Source organism: Stegodyphus dumicola, chromosome 10, assembly GCF_044657685.1.
Source record: "Stegodyphus dumicola isolate Sdum_Otavi_A_Nest chromosome 10, ASM4465768v1".
In the NCBI taxonomy this organism is placed as follows: Eukaryota; Metazoa; Arthropoda; class Arachnida; order Araneae; family Eresidae; genus Stegodyphus; species Stegodyphus dumicola.
Window position 1 is genome coordinate 126031289 of NC_140777.1, and position 17623 is coordinate 126048911.

The window sequence follows — 17623 nt, forward strand, 5'->3', positions numbered from 1 at the left end:
AATCTTCATCCAAAGACTTTGGTTATTGAAGCTTGATTGGAACGATCCGCTACCCGAAAGGATAATTAAGGATTGGCAACTTTTTATTGATTCAATGCAATCTATCAACAATTTGAAAGTCAGTAGATACGTTTTTTACAGGATAGTTTTTCTGATATACAAATTCGTGGATTTTCAGATGCATCAGAACACGCATACGGAGTAGCCATCTATTTACGCTGTAGAAGTGACAATAATTTATCTTCACATTTGCTTTGCAGCAAGTCCAGAGTAGCTTCACTAAAACCGCTGACACTACCTCGACTGGAACTCTGCGCAGCTGTACTGCTAGCACAGCTTGTTGCAAAGGTGGTGCCTTTATTGAAATTGGACATCAGTAAAATATGTCTGTGGTGTGACTCAATCATAGTATTAGCATGGCTTCAGAATCCCCCGCATGTACTAGAAACTTTTGTTGCTAATCGAGTGTTGCAGATCCAAGAGCTAACACATACATGCCGGTGGAATTATGTGCGTTCAGAGGAGAACCCAGCAGACCTTATTTCCCGAGGACTGAATTTTGACAAACTGCATGATGCTGATCTGTGGTGGAAAGGTCCTCCATTCTTGAGTGAGGGTGTCATACATAACAAGAACATTGACTTTGAACAATTAGAAAAAACAGAGACATTTTCTAATGAACTGAGAAAAAGAACTGACATTGCTTGTTTATGCACTTTGCCTTCAAAATTTATTGATAATGTCCTAGATATCACTAACAATTATTTAAAATTATTACGTAGTGTTAGTTATATTTTCAGGTTCATTTGGAACTCTAGGTGTTCAAAACAGAAAGGAGCACAGAGAAGAACAGGAGGAGTAAGTTCAAAGGAGTTAAATGAGGCAGAATCCTTTTTAGTAAGAGAGGTTCAAAAATGTAGTTTTTATTCAGATTACAACTCCCTCGCACAAGGTAAACCCATTAATAATAAAAGTAATTTACTTTCTTTGAACCCTTTTTTGGATGCAAATAATGTAATGAGAGTAGGAGGCCGATTACAAGGGGCCAATGTAATGTTTTGACAAAAACATCAAATAATTTTGCCTGTTAAATGCAATCTAACTAAGCTGATTGCTGAGCATTATCACCAGAAATATTTACACGTAGGTTCGCAAGCATTATTGTGTTTTATGAGACAGAAATTTTGGCCATTACGAGGTAGGAATTTAACTAGAAAGATTACCCATGAATGTATAATTTGTAGTAAAAATAAACCAGTCACTATCGAACAAATTATGGGGTCATTACCTGCAGAGCGCATAAATCTAAGCTCACCCTTTAATCATGTCGGCACCGATTTTTGCGGTCCATTTTTTATTAGGTACAAGGGACAGAGGAAAGGAGCTCTTCATAAGGTATATTTAGCTCTTTTCATTTGCCTTATAACAAAGGCAGTGCATCTCGAACTAGTGAGTGATCTCACCACTGACGCATTTATTGCCACCTTAAAGAGATTTATTGCTAGGCGCGGAAAATGCTCAATCATTTTCTCAGACAATGCAAAAAACTTCGTTAGCGCAAATGCCGAATTGCAAAGAATTAACAATTTAATTAGAAATCCTGACAAAAATTAGCAGATTATTTAGGTGAAGAAGGAATAGTATGGAAGTTTATTCCCCCACGGACACCTAATTTTGGTGGACTATGGGAATCTGGAATAAAATCCGTGAAATATCACTTAAAGCGGATTGTAGGTAATGCAAGGTTGACTTTCGAGGAGTTATTAACTGTAGTAACTCAGGTAGAGTCTGTTTTAAATTCTCGCCCTATTACTCCCTTATCTTCCGATGTTAATGATTTAGAGGCATTAACACCAGGTCATTTTCTCATTGGAAGACCCTTGAATGCTATAGTAGAACCCGAATTAATTGATATACCTGAAAACAGACTCTCAAGATGGAAACGAACTACCAGATTTGTCCAGTTGATATGGAATCGTTGGCATAGGGACTATTTAAACACACTACAGCAGCGTTCAAAATGGAAGGTAGAAAAAACGAATATTAAAATAGGTATGCTAGTACTAGTTAAGGAGGATGAGCTTCCTGTTTGTAGATGGGTGTTAGGGCGCATTACAAGAATTTTTTCTGGAGTTGACGGTAAGGTTAGAGTAGTAGAAATACAGACAGCAAAGGGCATCATTAAGCGTGGAATTACAAAAATTGCAATTTTACCCCAAGAAGAAGCTTCCTATGTTAGTTAAGTGTTAGCTTATTATTATAAAACTTGTATTGTACATTGTATTGTGTATAAAATTTTTATTGAAAATTGAATATTATTATATTGAATTAAGAGATCTTATTCGTATTGCTTTATTGTATAAGGTAGTAATTGTACAATTTTGTAGGTTATTATGAGTATTATCGCACGAAATTATTGAAGTAACCCTTCAATGCCGGGGGGTATGTTAAGTCATTAAGACTATTTAACTGTAAGATTACGTCATTTTTTCTCTTCTTGGCGCCTTGCATGGCGCAGATGTTCATTACAGCAACCCTGTAAACGCTTACTCAGTTTTATTTTTTATTGCTGTTGTTGTTAGTAGTAAGTCATCGCTTGAAAGATGACACGCATTTGATTAAAGTTGTCGAATAAAATATTTAGTACAGTCCACTTCTAGTTAATTTGAAATTGTTGTATAACAACGCACGCATCGCATGAACAACCCGTTTCTACTGATTTCGATGTGCTTTGCACCAATTTCGATGTGCTTTGCACCACATTAACCGAGAAGCGCGGTTGGACTTTGTGATCAAAGGCTTATGGGCAGCAGCACGACCATGAAAACCAAGCAGATGTGTTTCCTTACGGATGATATTCATTGAAACAATACTCCCGGATGCCTGTTGAAACTCCTCGCGGGTGAGGGCTATCGGTTGTGTGCGGTTCTTCCGAATTTCTCTGAACAGCACTCGTCGGTCTCTATCCCTCAGTTTCGTTGGTCTGCCGACTCGGGGGCACATTCCGACAATCACCCCTCACCTTCCACTTCTTAATCACATAGGCCACTGTCGATATTGGGTACTTCAGATCGCTAGATATGTCCCTTAAGGATCGGCCACATTTGTGATACCCGATAATTATACCTTTCTCGAAATCAGAGAGCTCCGAACTGCGAGACATCTTGCATGCGACTAAAGCCGATGCTGTTTCCTTCACGATATATATCGGCGGAGTCCATGGCGTACCTTGGTACCGCAGATATCGTCATTTGCATAGGTGTCCAAATACTTATTGGTAGTCAGTGTATTAAGACAGGAGAAAGACGGCAAAGAAGAGGGGGAGGATGAAGATGACGAAGCATAGCAATAAACTTAGCATGGAAGGAAACTGATGAAAGATTGCAGACTTTCATAATATTTGCCGAGAAATGTTCATCTATTTTAGCACATGATGTTATTAACTTTATTTTATACACAACGAATTTTTAGCTGGCGGCAGTCTTGCAAGCAAACAGACATTCCATATTACACGTCATCATATGCAGAAATTCGTAACTTTCAGATCATAACATATATGGCAATTTTAAGGTATTGTCACGAATTTTGTACATAAGTAAATAATTCTAGTAAAAATATATATGAAATTGTAGTATTTTTTGCATAATGTAACATGAAATGTGTAAATGAGAAGAAGCCACGCCGTAAATATAGGAATACAGGAACAAGTCTATTTAACACTGAGTAAATGGCTACCTGGATAAACGGTGACACATCGGGAAACTGGAGATGACATTGGCAACTAGATTTTATCAACCAAAGTCGCCAAACTTGGCAACCAATTTGCGACATTTTGGTCCGGTCTCTGTATAATTGTAATTAGTATCGTAATTGAACAACTGCAATTGGTCTCGATATGTAACTATAATCCGGCTTTCATATGTTTTCAATAATTTCGAGAAGTTGGGGGTACTAGACATATCTTGGTGGCCGGAAGAAAACTATATAAGACTGGAAAGAGCATCAGCTCTCAGGTTTTCTCAATTGTTAGTTTAGAGCCACTTCGGAGTATTAAGATATCAGTAAAGCTGCGCCTTTCAGATGCACTTTACAGTGCGTTGTGTTTAACGTTCTCAATAGTTTCGAGTGCAACTATTGATTCTGTTGTGTGATACTGAGAAGAGCTTTACGATGTTTTTGTGGAAAGTTCCAGAACTGTAAAGTGTTTCTTCTGGTAAAAATAGATCTTATTTATCATCGGTTCTGTGGGCATTCAATTTATTATGAACCCGTACGCACGCAACAGTATTGTTTAACTGGGATTTTCCGAAACATAAAATCATGTCTAAGGGTTTTAAATTTTATAATCGGTAAGATTTTCGATATTTTTTATATTCATTTATCCGGAGAAAACTCTTATCCGGATTCCGCGAGGTATCTACCGATTAAGAGAGATTCTACTGTATCACATTTCAATTATGCTAAAGTTATCATTTTTAAAAGAAAATATTTTCTTTTGTTCCAAAAATCCTTATCTTTTTGTTTTATTTGGAAAATCCTAATTTCTATATTTATTTTTCTTTGAAAATACACCACTTGAGTTGGTACAGTATTATAAACACATAGTAAACAGTTTATCACTTTTAATATTACCATAAAATTTATAAAAATAAACATTATTTACTTTATTTACAAACAGATCGCGTCAAATACATTTCTCACCATAATCTTAAAGTTTAGATTCTAGCACCCTAGGTTGAAAGGGGGAAACAATTTCCCTGGAATTACGTTATTTGTTAGAGTTGTTAATGCAAAAGATTCACCTGATAGTAGAACTGGATCTTATCTCCCTTTTTCGCGGTATAACGTATTGTGACATTCTGGCGTTTATCGCACTCCAGCTCTTCGGCACCAGGTTCAATTTGGAGATAGCTTCTAGAAGGAGAATACCTTGGTTGAAGGAATTTAACTGCAAGATAGCCTGTTACCTTGCATAAAAGATACATAAAATATATTTTAAATTTGAGGATAAAATTTAAAAAATATTATTCATAATTCTGAAAGTGAGGTTAATACACATTCATAGAAGATTTTGTTTAAATGCGACGTAATGAAAATGTTTAACAACTTGAAGTTTATCGCTGTTTACCCTTCACGGTAAAGTGATACACGAAGAACGGTAAGAATCTATAAAGCGTCTAACAGACTTCGTTACGCGAATTTTATGTACCTTGGCAAAGTAAATACTGTTGTTAATGAATTTATTGCCCGAGTGATTCATAGAAACACGCGCATTGCTATGTGTTTAAAAATGAAACATTTTCTGTATTAAATAAATGCAAAAATTGTCATTTTATCAATTGACGATTGAATAATATCATGGTAAATGCCATACTTCAAAAAATGTATGTTGCAAGCCTCGTGCGCAAGCAATCCAGTGTAAGAAATATATATTTTTAATGATTAAGATATTTCGATATCAAATAAATGCAAAAATCTTCAAATGATGTTAATTTATGATAAAATAGTATCATAGCAATTTTTGTTCCCTTACGTTTCCTGTTTTGTGAGTATTCTGTTAATTAAAGTTAAACAAAAAAGGCAACAATAGACTGGCATAGAGTACGAATATCCACAAGACAAGGTGGAAAGCGCACGTGGACAAGCCGTCCGATGACATCTTTAGTGGTGAATAGTAAAACAATCGCTGCTACCGATAAAATAGACCTATATGAATGAAGGTTGCAAACGCCACCAGCAGGGACGAAAATGTTGACTTTGGAAAGTAGCTCGCGAGCGTGTTGTGGCTCGCATTGCACATCTGGTTATTTCTCAGTCTTGCGAAGTTAAGTGCTGTGAGAGAAAGAGAACAACTGAATTCTAGTTATGCCATACGGTTAAGAGTACAGCCGGAGCTCGGAGCCAAAACGCTAATTTGTGTTAGATGTTGCACAGTAATATAGCTCTCAATATTCCACGCGTCATCATTGGCGTCACGCAGAACTGTTTTACATTGAACTGAATGCTGCATTTTTATTCGCTGGTCTTTATGAGTACCTTTGCCGCGCAACGTTACAGCCCCACCGTCAGCCTCTTGCCGCAGAATGCATGAAACGCCCGTCAGCGAACACCGAGCAAATTTTCCAAGTTGTGCGTGAAGTAGCTTATTTCGCGATTTCATACAGGTATAAAAAAACATTCGCTTCTTCTGCGTGTGTTAATCATTAGTTTTCAGAGATATTAGTGATTTTGTATTTATTTTAATCATGTCACTATATGAGCCAGAAAAAAGAAAAATAGTATGTACGATCCTAATTTTAATGATGAATTGAAAGAGATACAATTTTCCATTAATTTTAAGAACAAATATATTTGATTGATTTACAGTTTAAGCGTTTTTGTTGTAAAAAAAAAAAAGCAATATAGAATGACATTTTACAAAAGTTCATAAAAAATATGATGCTAACAGCAATCTAAGAAAATGTAAAGTGAAAGAACTGAAAAGCACGTCTTTACCGAACAGTGAGACGAATCAACATACAGGGTGTTCGGGATAAATTTGATATATTTATAATTGATTATATTTTTCCGTAGGTTGGAGGTACTGTAATGTACTACTGTAATTCATTTTGCAGTAATTAACAAAACAGGCAATCTTCTTAGTAGAACATAAATTTTATTTCTAGTTCACAGAGATAGATAATTTGAAGAAATTCTTTAGTGGCAAAACTATCATACTAGCTGGTAAAAAACTTCAGAATTCTATTTTTTAAAACAATTTCTCACGTTGCTGAGCAACGGTTACATAATGCAAATATGGAGTTGCTACTTCAATAAATATAATTATTTATTAAATAACAAGATATTACAACCAACCTCTTCCCCTCCAGATAAACTTTAATTTATATTTTTATAAATTAAAGTTTACGGGTTTCTTTTCAAAACAACAATATCAGCACAATACAGAATTGAAATGCAAGAATTTAAAGAAGAATTAAACCAGAAATAACATAATAACATACACTGAGGAAGAGAGGAAGGAAGAAAATATTTCTTTTTCTATATAGAGAAACAAATTGTTTAATCAGGCCAAGGAGTGCGACTTAATGTGTCTACATTTTTATGGTTTTTACCACTTCGATGAACGACCGTGTAATTGTAGGGTTGTAGTACTAGTGCCCATCTCATAAATCGTGGATTTAGACTCACATTATTTTTGAGCCAAAGTAAGGGATTATGATCGGTCATGATGAGGAATTTAGTAGGCCCGTCTAAATAGCATTGAAGTTTCTTTACAGCAAATATTATGGCGGTGATTATCAAATATTATGGCGTCAATTATCCATTTCAGATTCATCTTCTGCAATCATAAGGTTAATCGATTCCGCTCGCCTATGATAAGGTTTTAGCATGTTAACATGGTAGACTTGATTAAAGTATTTTCTTCCTTTGAAACTCACAACATAATTAGTTTCGGATAATTTCTTCTCAACCTTCCCAGGACCTTTCCATTCAACTGCTAGTCTGTTTGGTTTATTCGTTGATACAACTAATACCAAATCTCCTTCAGAGAATTCTCTTTTAATAGCTTTACGATCGTACCACATTTTTCTTTTAGTTTGCATTTCCAGAATTTTATCTGTAGCCAGCTGTTTGCACCTTTTTAACCGATTTATCAATTGAAAAACGTATTCAACAACATTATTTCCTTCGTCTTCAGGATTCATCCATTGTTCGTATAATAATGTTACAGGTATTCTGAGATTCCGGCCATATACTAATTCTGCAGGTGTAAATCCCGTAGTCTCGTGCGTTATTGTTCTTAAAGCAAACAGAGCTGCGGGAACTTATTTCTCCCACTCAGGGGCTGCTTCGATACATAAAACTTTTAAAATTCTTTTGATTGTTCGGTGAAATCTTTCAACAGGGTTGCTCTGCGAATGGTGTACTGAGCTTCTCGTTACTTTTATTCCAAATTTTTCTACAATTTCAATGGATAGATTGCTCATAAAGGAGGTACCTTGATCAGTTTGTATTTCTTTCGGGAAACCCATTCTACTAAATATTTGTAACATGGCTTCAATTACTGACGTTGTGCCAATATTAGGAACAGGTACAGCATCCAGATATTTTAAAGCTAAACAAATGGCTGTAATTAAATATCTATTGTCATTCGGTGTTATTGGTAAAGGGCCGCATGTGTCAAAGTTAATTTTGGAAAATACATCTGCAATAATTGATACTAAAGTCAAAGGCGCTTTGGCTTTATCATTAGATTCTCCCACTCTTTGAAATGAATCGCAAGTTTTAACATACTCTTCTATTTCTTTATAGCAATTAGGCCAGTAAAAGTATCTTGTTAATCTATCTTTAGTTTTGACGACGCCTAAAGGTACTGATGTGCTATCATGACATAATGACTTTATTTGATCCTTATATTTTTCAGGAATAACAATTAATTCCCTTTCATTTCCATTTTTATCTATTTTCCTTTTCACCAACAACCCGTTCTCTTTTACTTTGAAATCATTTGTCTTGCTGGAATTTACATTTTTAGCTTCGTTCAGCAATGACGCTAGATCTCTGCATTGATGCTGAGATTCAATTAATTCCTTTAAATTAACATTAATCACTTTTTCAATTTCCTTGTCTTTCTCATCAGCTTGCGGTAAAGTATCTTCGTCAGTTTCTAAACGTCAATTCTTCTAGTTTCTCCATTTCGGTTTCTCTACTTCAATCTTCTTCATGAGATCTTTTTACTTGAGATCGTGTCAAAACTGCATTTATTTTTTCAAAATTTAAGAATGATTCATTTTTGAACAATTGGGCAGTTTTGTTACCCAATACATATCTGCATGATCATTTGTAACAACAGCTTTGTCTTTATATGACCAAGTTCGCAATTAATTTCAACTTCCGCTAACGGTAGACAAACTAAATGGTCATTTAAAAGATATTGTACCCAGACATGTTCTCCAGCCATTTTTGCGTTATCTATGTATTTCTGAGAAATAACATCAACAGTGGCTCCTGTGTCTCGAAGAATAGGCATTTCATACCCATTAACTAAACCGTTAATTAAATATGTCTCTAACAAATTATCATTCGAAGATACGCAATTTACCTTTTCATTTGGTTTTAAGCGAGGACACTGAGGCTTAAAATGTTCGTATGATCCACACTCGAAACAACGATTACTGAAAGTAATCAGTTTATGCAACTGAGCAATCTTAAATTCAGGTTTCACGGTTAAACCTAACTCTTTTGCTAGTACTTTTAAATCCTGTTTTTTACTCCTAGCTAAGAATGACATGTTGACAAAAGTTACCTTTATTAGGCTTCGTTTTGAAATTGAATCTAAAAGATCGTACTTGTACTAAAAATGTATAATTTCTGGCGAGACTTAATTTCTCAAATACGAAATCCACACCATGCAATTGGAGAGAATTATTTAAACAACTTTTACAGGTTGGTACAAAATACTATAATACTACGTCGGGTTGACATTTTAACTCACTATTCACAAGCCTCGTTAGCTATAACTATATAAACACCTTTGCCAGATAGGCAATACAATGGAATTTTACCCACGTCAGTTTGATGATTTTTCTATCTACCTCCACGCCTGGTTGGCGATAACAAAAAGCAAGTTTTGCCAGTTTAGCAATACAACTTTTAGAATATACAAATATACAATCTATAATACGTCGAGATGACGTTACTATCTATCACACGCCTGGATGGCGAGAACTAAAAAAAGACTTTTGCCACTTCTGCAGTATAATCAAATCACACTACGTCAGTTTGACGTTGCTACTTATTTTCCACGGGCCTGCTCGGCAACAAATTCAAAACTCAGCTAGCAGCTCTATTTTTTTATAAACGCCGAGATGGCTTACACATATCAATTATCAACATAAAAATTCAATACAAATAAAAGTAAAGCATAAATAATAATTTTAAAATTGTTCTTTACCACAAATATCAATTATAAATTTAAGCTGAATCTTTGTCAGTTATTTTAAACAACATCTTACACAATAAACTATAATTCTGAAACAAAGTATTAAAATTCAATAAAAGCTTTTTTAAGAAAACCAAAAGTTAATCTTATCTTCAGAGACCAGCAATATCCTATTTTTGACAAGTTTTGCTCGGATGCAAGTTATAGAAGCACAGAGATAACCTTTGAATGATCGGATGCAAGTTATAGAAGCACAGAGATAACCTTTGAATGATCGGATGCAAGTTATAGAAGCACAGAGATAACCTTTGAATGATCGGATGCAAGTTATAGAAGCACAGAGATAACCTTTGAATGATCGGATGCAAGTTATAGAAGCACAGAGATAACCTTTGAATGATCGGATGCAAGTTATAGAAGCACAGAGATAACCTTTGAATGATCGGATGCAAGTTATAGAAGCACAGAGATAACCTTTGAATGATCGGATGCAAGTTATAGAAGCACAGAGATAACCTTTGAATGATCGGATGCAAGTTATAGAAGCACAGAGATAACCTTTGAATGATCGGATGCAAGTTATAGAAGCACAGAGATAACCTTTGAATGATCCGCTTCAAATCTGGCTTTAAAACGGCAGACTTCTTACATCCATTTCTCCATGAAATAAACAAACTCGGCAATTGGTATGAGCAAACTTGTTCTAAAACATTCAGCAAATTTCTGGGATTAGGAGACCAGCACCATCGAAATTGATAATTGCGCTCCTAATTTCCAGTATCTCGGTGGGACCTCCAATTAATTAAGACTGTAATGTATTTTGCAGTAATTAACAAAACAGGCAATCTTCTTAGTAGAACATAAATTTTATTTCTAGTTCACGGAGATAGATAATTTGAAGCAATTCTTTAGTGGCAAAACTTTCACACTACTACTAACTGGTAAAAAACTTCAGTATTCTAATTTTTAAAACAATTTCTCACGTTGCTGAGCAACGGTTACATAATGCAAATATGGCGTTGCCACTTCAACAATAAATATAGTTATTTATTAAATAACAAGCTATTACACTACTTCTCATTTAAAAGTTTGGACCCTTCTTCATTCATATACAAGATGTCAGAAAGGATGGATGACTGGAACCCACCTGAATCATGGAAGAGAATAACTTGCATCATGATGATTCGTGCCGGCCATCAAAATAAGGATATTATGACTGCTGCCCAATGCTCCCTGAACACAGTAAAAACAATCAGGCATGAACTAGAGACTTGCAATGGTGACTACGAGGATGTAGCCACCACCAAAAGTCAAAAATGGGTGTCTGAAAATTTTTACGACTTCACCAGTCCAAATGTTTGGCCTCCAAACACCCCAGACTTTAACCCCATGGATTATTTTGTATGGGGCGCAGTTGAAAAAGACACCAATCCAGTAATTCCAGTAATACAAAAGCCCAGTTAATGGATAAAATTTAAACAGTTTTTGAGGCCCTTCCCAGCGAGATTGTAGCATCAGCTTGTTCGAGGTTTCGAAGCAGGACTGAAGCTGTGATCGATGCTAATGGTCGTTATTTTGAGTGAATCTTGTTGGTAGTATTATAATTTACTCTGCCTGTAATTTGTTTTGTCAATTCATTAAATTTAATAGATACAAAGCAGATTTACGAAACTGTCAAATTTATCCCGAACACCCTGTATATCTCCGATGCAGCTCAAGTGAATATTTTATAAGGCAGGACTTTAACAAATCCTCAGTGAAGCAAGATATACTGTTGGTTTTGCCATTAAAATGCAGTGCACATGGAATGAACACTATACCGAGCTGTTAAAAAACATACAACTGAAATTAATCTTCCTCTTCAAAATCTCGTGTTCGTGATAGCAGATAGAGCACCTGTCATGACTGTTTCTGGTGTTGGTTTCATTGCATTATGCAAAAATGATATTGATTTTCCAAATTAAACTACCACTGTGTCATCATAAAAAATTTGCATCATGAACACGTAATGAAAGTTGTAGGAAAACGTAATGAGAGTTGTATTTTGATTATTTCAGTTGACCTTCTTAAAACTCGGGAAACGGGTTCCTTTGCACATTGTTGCCTTATATTGAAATCAAGCCGCTTGAATACTTAATCTCTTATTTTCGACAGGTATCTTCCATTGGACAGTTTCTGTAATCTACATACTTCGACCTTGTTTGGTGATTTTACTTGTTTAAAAAAATTCATTCTGCAATATTCTGATAACATTAAGCGAATTGTTGATCACAATAAGCGATGTATTTTCTATGTTTTTGTATGACAATGGCAGGGACTTCACCATTTCGATAACAATAGCCAAATGATAGCATTAATCGCTATCACATTAAACGGCGCCTTCTGTATTTCCTGAAATTAATTCTAAGTAGTTGATCTTGTTCATCCTCAGATATATATATTTATATTAAACTTCTGAAGTGCCTTAGCATACTTACCTCAATTTTCAGCGGGTCATAATTGGTTAAATTTAGAGTGAAACGGATTATTCCATTTTTATCGGAGTAGAATTTATGGAATTTAGTGCTGATCGTACAGATGAAAGTTGTAACGCACAACTCAACTTCAATCGAAGCCACTGCTGTACCGTTAGAACGTTGCACCAGCATCTAGAATTATAAAATATTTCTGAATAACTTTCTAGTTTTAATTCATAGTAAGTGATATTGTCTAAATTCCATCAAGTGGGCATGAAAAAATGCTATAAGATATAAGTATGTATAGTAAAGCCTTAATACAATGCACAAAATTATAACAGTCAGAAGAGACTTGCATGATCTTAGGGACAACCACACATAATCCTATGCAAGTATTAGATCATTTAGGAACTTAAAATGTAAGAATATTCTATAGTATCTGTAGTTAATAAGATTACAATTAAGTAAAATTACCGATAGAATTTAGTCATTTTTAAGGTAAATTTGATAAAATTTCGAATAAAATTTTTATGTTAATATAGCTGCATTTTGAATAATTAGGACATTTCTTATTGTCTTAATGCAACAGTTCACCCATAGCAATATTTCTTGATAGAAGAAATCGCAGAATGTTTTTGCTTATGATTTTTTAATTGCTATTCTAAATAGCTTGCTTTAACCTAATATTATTTAGTTTGATTTGTTTGTTTGGATCATATCTTGAAGTAATTTTTTGTCCTCGAACTACTGAGCCGAATTTCTGTAAAACGCTTCGAGCACATTATATTGCGATGAAAATACAATACTTCAGACGAATTTTTTCCAAACGTGAATTCATATATTTTACATTTAGAACTGAAACATTTTCTCATATTCATTGCTTGACTGCAACCGTATCAACAAGCAATTTTAAATTTCGCCTTTTCAAATAGCACGAAAAACAATCTTTCAAATTAAATTAACTTAATTTACGGAAGTTTGGCCTCTACACTCTCAGCTCTTCCAGATTTTTTAATTGTCATGCAGTTGCTGAAACGAACAGATTTTTGGAAGTGAAAAATTAATTTTCTCGTAGTTATTTGTCTCACTACTTTAATAAGATTTCATTTCTAAATATAACTGAACTTAAATGAACTAACACCCCCAAAGAATTTAATATAGGAGCACCGACAAAACGATGAGACAAATGTGTGAATAACTATGAAAATTATGTTAAGGAATAAAAGTAGCTTTCAGATGAGTATCTCTTTATTTTATTTTATAATTGCCTTTTATGACTAAGTTATTGATTGACTCGTAGTACAGAGTGATTCATAAAGAAATATACAGTTTCCAGATGCTGTCAAACAGTAACAGTCAAAGACGCGTACGACCTCAGCGAACCATAAGGTAGATGTAACCTTAAAGTTTGTGCCTCGCCCCTGATGGAAGTGACATAGGAATTTAGCAAAACGGAATTCGCAACTGCTGCGGAATGGCATTTTCGATCACAATTGGGAAAGAACCTTCAACTAAAAAATCTCTCTATCAATGGCATGAAAATTTTAAAACTACGGGAAGTTTATGCCAAAGTCCTGGACCACCGATTGTATGACTGTATCGCAAAAATTCGCCGACAGAGTTTACACCACCATTACGCAGCTTTGTTGAAATTGACGATTTTGCTGATCGCTTCGGTTTCATCGATGAAGCAGCACTTCACGTTAGTGGAAAGGTAAACAAGTACAATGTTCGCTTTTGGGGGAGAGAGAATCCCAAATTCACAGTGCAACACTTGCGAAATTCCCGTAAGGTAAATGTGTTCTGTGCAATGCCAAGAAAGTGTTCAACAGCTTTTTTCACGAGCAAACTGTCACAGGATCCACTTTTTTGGATATGGTAACTCTTTGGTTGATGCTACGGTTGCGGCATGACTTTGACATCTTCTTTCTCCAACTGGATGGTGCATCATCACAATGGTCAGCCTACGTGCGACATTTACCTCGATGAACATATCAATCACCGATGGATTGTACGAGCTGCAGATTACAGAATGTCACTTACCCAATAGTCACGCAGATGTCCTGACTTAACACCTTGTGATTTCTTATCGTGGGGTTACCTAAAGGACAAGGTATTCGTCCCTCCCCTTCCCGTGATCTAGCAGAGCTCAAACTGTGCCGCTATCGATGGACTTGATTCAGATAGCTGAATACGCATCTGGGCTGAAATGGATTACTTCTTCGATGTGTGTCGTGTGGCTAATGGTTCACACATAGAACATCTGTAACTGTATCTAACAAAACTTAAAAGAATCTCATACAATTCTGTTACAGGTAACGTAAAATATCTTACATTGTTCTTGATTTATAATGCATTGAAATTATATACTTCTTTATGAATTACCCTGTATAATGTTTCTTAATAGTTCAAAGGTTCCAGATTTTTCTTGCTTTTTACTTCCTTGCACGAAGTAAAGGAAGTATTGCAATCACGAAAAATTCCGGGTGCCATATTTGAACGAAAATATCCGAAAATATCCATTTTGACCGCCATCGAATGCAATTTAACGACGTTTTTGTGTGCCGTCTGTAAGTAAGGACAGAATAAACGACTTTTTTTCCCCAAATGAATTATAAAACTAATTTGAAATGGATTCAGTAGAGATTTTGTGGTGGCATCTGCACGTACCTACGTATGTATCAAGCATAACTCAAAAACAGGAAACCTCATAACGTTGAAATTTTGTATATAGAGCTGCTATAACGTTTAGTTGTGCACACCGTTTTTGGTTGCAATCAGCCGCACCAAAAGTGTGTAAATATATATCTATATCTATATCTATATCTATATCTATATCTATATATAGCCACTCAGTTACTCGGCTCAATGAGCTCAGTCTTTTATTCTTATATGTTGGTAAATTGTGCATTTTTTGCTTTAGAGATGATTGAATTGTGTTGTTCTTATCTTCCGGTTAAGGTTTTTTTGGTCTTATCAACAATTAAAAAAATCTTTAAGTGCGGCTAAGTCTATTTTTCACCATTACAGCCCTATTTGTTTACATTTAAAACTTAGCAGAATAGTGAATTAATTCTTTCTGCATCTTCAATGTCTTTTGGCCGAGTTGGACCAACAAGAAACATTTAGTTCTGTGCACCGAAAATGTGCCTTCTTGTATGTTGGTCGAATTACTAGTTTTTGGTTAGAAACTAATTTTAATTGTAAAAACATTTTTTAACTGTATTTGCTGTTTTATGTTTTTCAATATCTTCCGATTTTTAATGAAAATATTTTGAGTTTTTATGCTTTTAAATAATTGTCTTTTTTAGTTTTTATGTGTTTTTGCCTTTTTTTAATAACTGACAACTGAATTAATTGAATGAGAAATATATCTCTAATGAAATTGCAGGAAATATGTTTAAATGAAATGCAGGAAAAATATATATAATTTAATATTCCGTACAAGAAAGTCATGTTGTGTACATATCAGCTTTTTAAAGGTGTAATATACACCTCTAAAAACATACATATATACATACATATCTACATATATACATACATACATACATATCCTACATATATATATATATACATACCTAGATATATATACATATATACATACATGTACACTGCTCAAAAAAAAAAATGGGACAGTGCTATATCTCCCGTTCTACTGGGCCGATTGACAAAATTCAAACTGCGTTTTTCATGTCTCGAAAGTGCGACTTAGGATATATATTAGATTTATATATAGCACTATTCTAACATAGGTATTTTGACACAAAATCGGACTTTTTCTGAAATAACATACCAATTTTTTTACATATTTCGATTCTACGACTCAAATTATGCCAGAATACCAAGTTTTGTAAAAATCGTACGAATAGTTTTTAAAATATTAGCTCTCAAATTTTAGCTCCTCAGTGTTAATTGAATTTGGCAAATATTTATTAATATCTCTTTTTTTATTAAACTTTTTTGATTTTTTCTCTCACATTTCGAAATTTTGGTTCATTCCAAATAAAATTTTCCCATTTTTTGCGTTTTATTTTTTAAATTTCTATTTTTAAATAATTTCTATAGATTTTTCGAAAAACATTTTGAATTATAACCTATAAAATTTTTACCATCAACTTAAAGTAGGTGTATTTTTAAGCATATCTGCAAAAAATTAGACTTTTTTATTCAAAATTTCCTAAGATATACACGAATTTACATAATTTCGCGTTTTGAAATTTGGCACCTTTTTTTTGAGCGATAATAACGCCAAATGTGGTCTATGGATTTTTGTTACACTGAATTGCCACAGCTATTTTTAACCTTAAACTTCAAGTAAAATTTTACGGAGAATTAATTATATGCCATTTTTTCCCTCAATGATGCGTAATAAATATTTATTAATACTATAAGAAAGGCTATTTTTTAAATTATAGATGATATTATTCAAATTTTTAACTATTTTTTTTTAAATTTCTCTCGTATCTTTTCTTTTTTTAAAAATTTAAGAGTAAGTTTTTGTAAGAGTAAATTTTTACCTTCGGCGTTTTATCGTCTGCTACTTTACTTCGTTTAAATCGAATTGTCTAAAACTGAGAATTTTCCTTTGATATTTATTTCAATTTTAATGACATTAACTGCATAATTTATTTCTAAACAAACTGTTGCTGTTGAAGTGGCTGAAAGAGCGGCTGATATTATCATCCACATTTTTAAAGCACAGTATATTTTTATAGAAACATAAGATTTAGAATAATCATTTTTATAAAAGTCAAATTATGATATAAACATACAATCCTCTAGAGACTGAATTAATGGAAGTGTCAATGGTTATGTAGAAATGATCTGCAGCTACTTAATGGCTGGAAAAGTCAGCAGATTCTGTGGACAATTAAGAATAATTATATAAACGACACCCAACATTCTGGATTCAATTAACAACGAGGATACAATGTTTATAAAATGAATTTAAGAAGTTTTAAAACATAAAAAATCTATTCATTTTTTATCCTAAAATGTATTTTTGTGCGTAGCGTATTTTCATTATATCCTTAAAATTCTAATTTAGAACGTAATTGTCAAGATTTGAATCCTAATCATCAGTAATATAATAAGTAATTATTACGGTTATTAATAAACCCTTCTTATAAAGTAATTGCAAATATTTCAAAACACTTTTTGTCTGAATGCAAATATTTTTCTATGCAAATATTTTTAATTTTATATTAATCAAGATTGCACACGA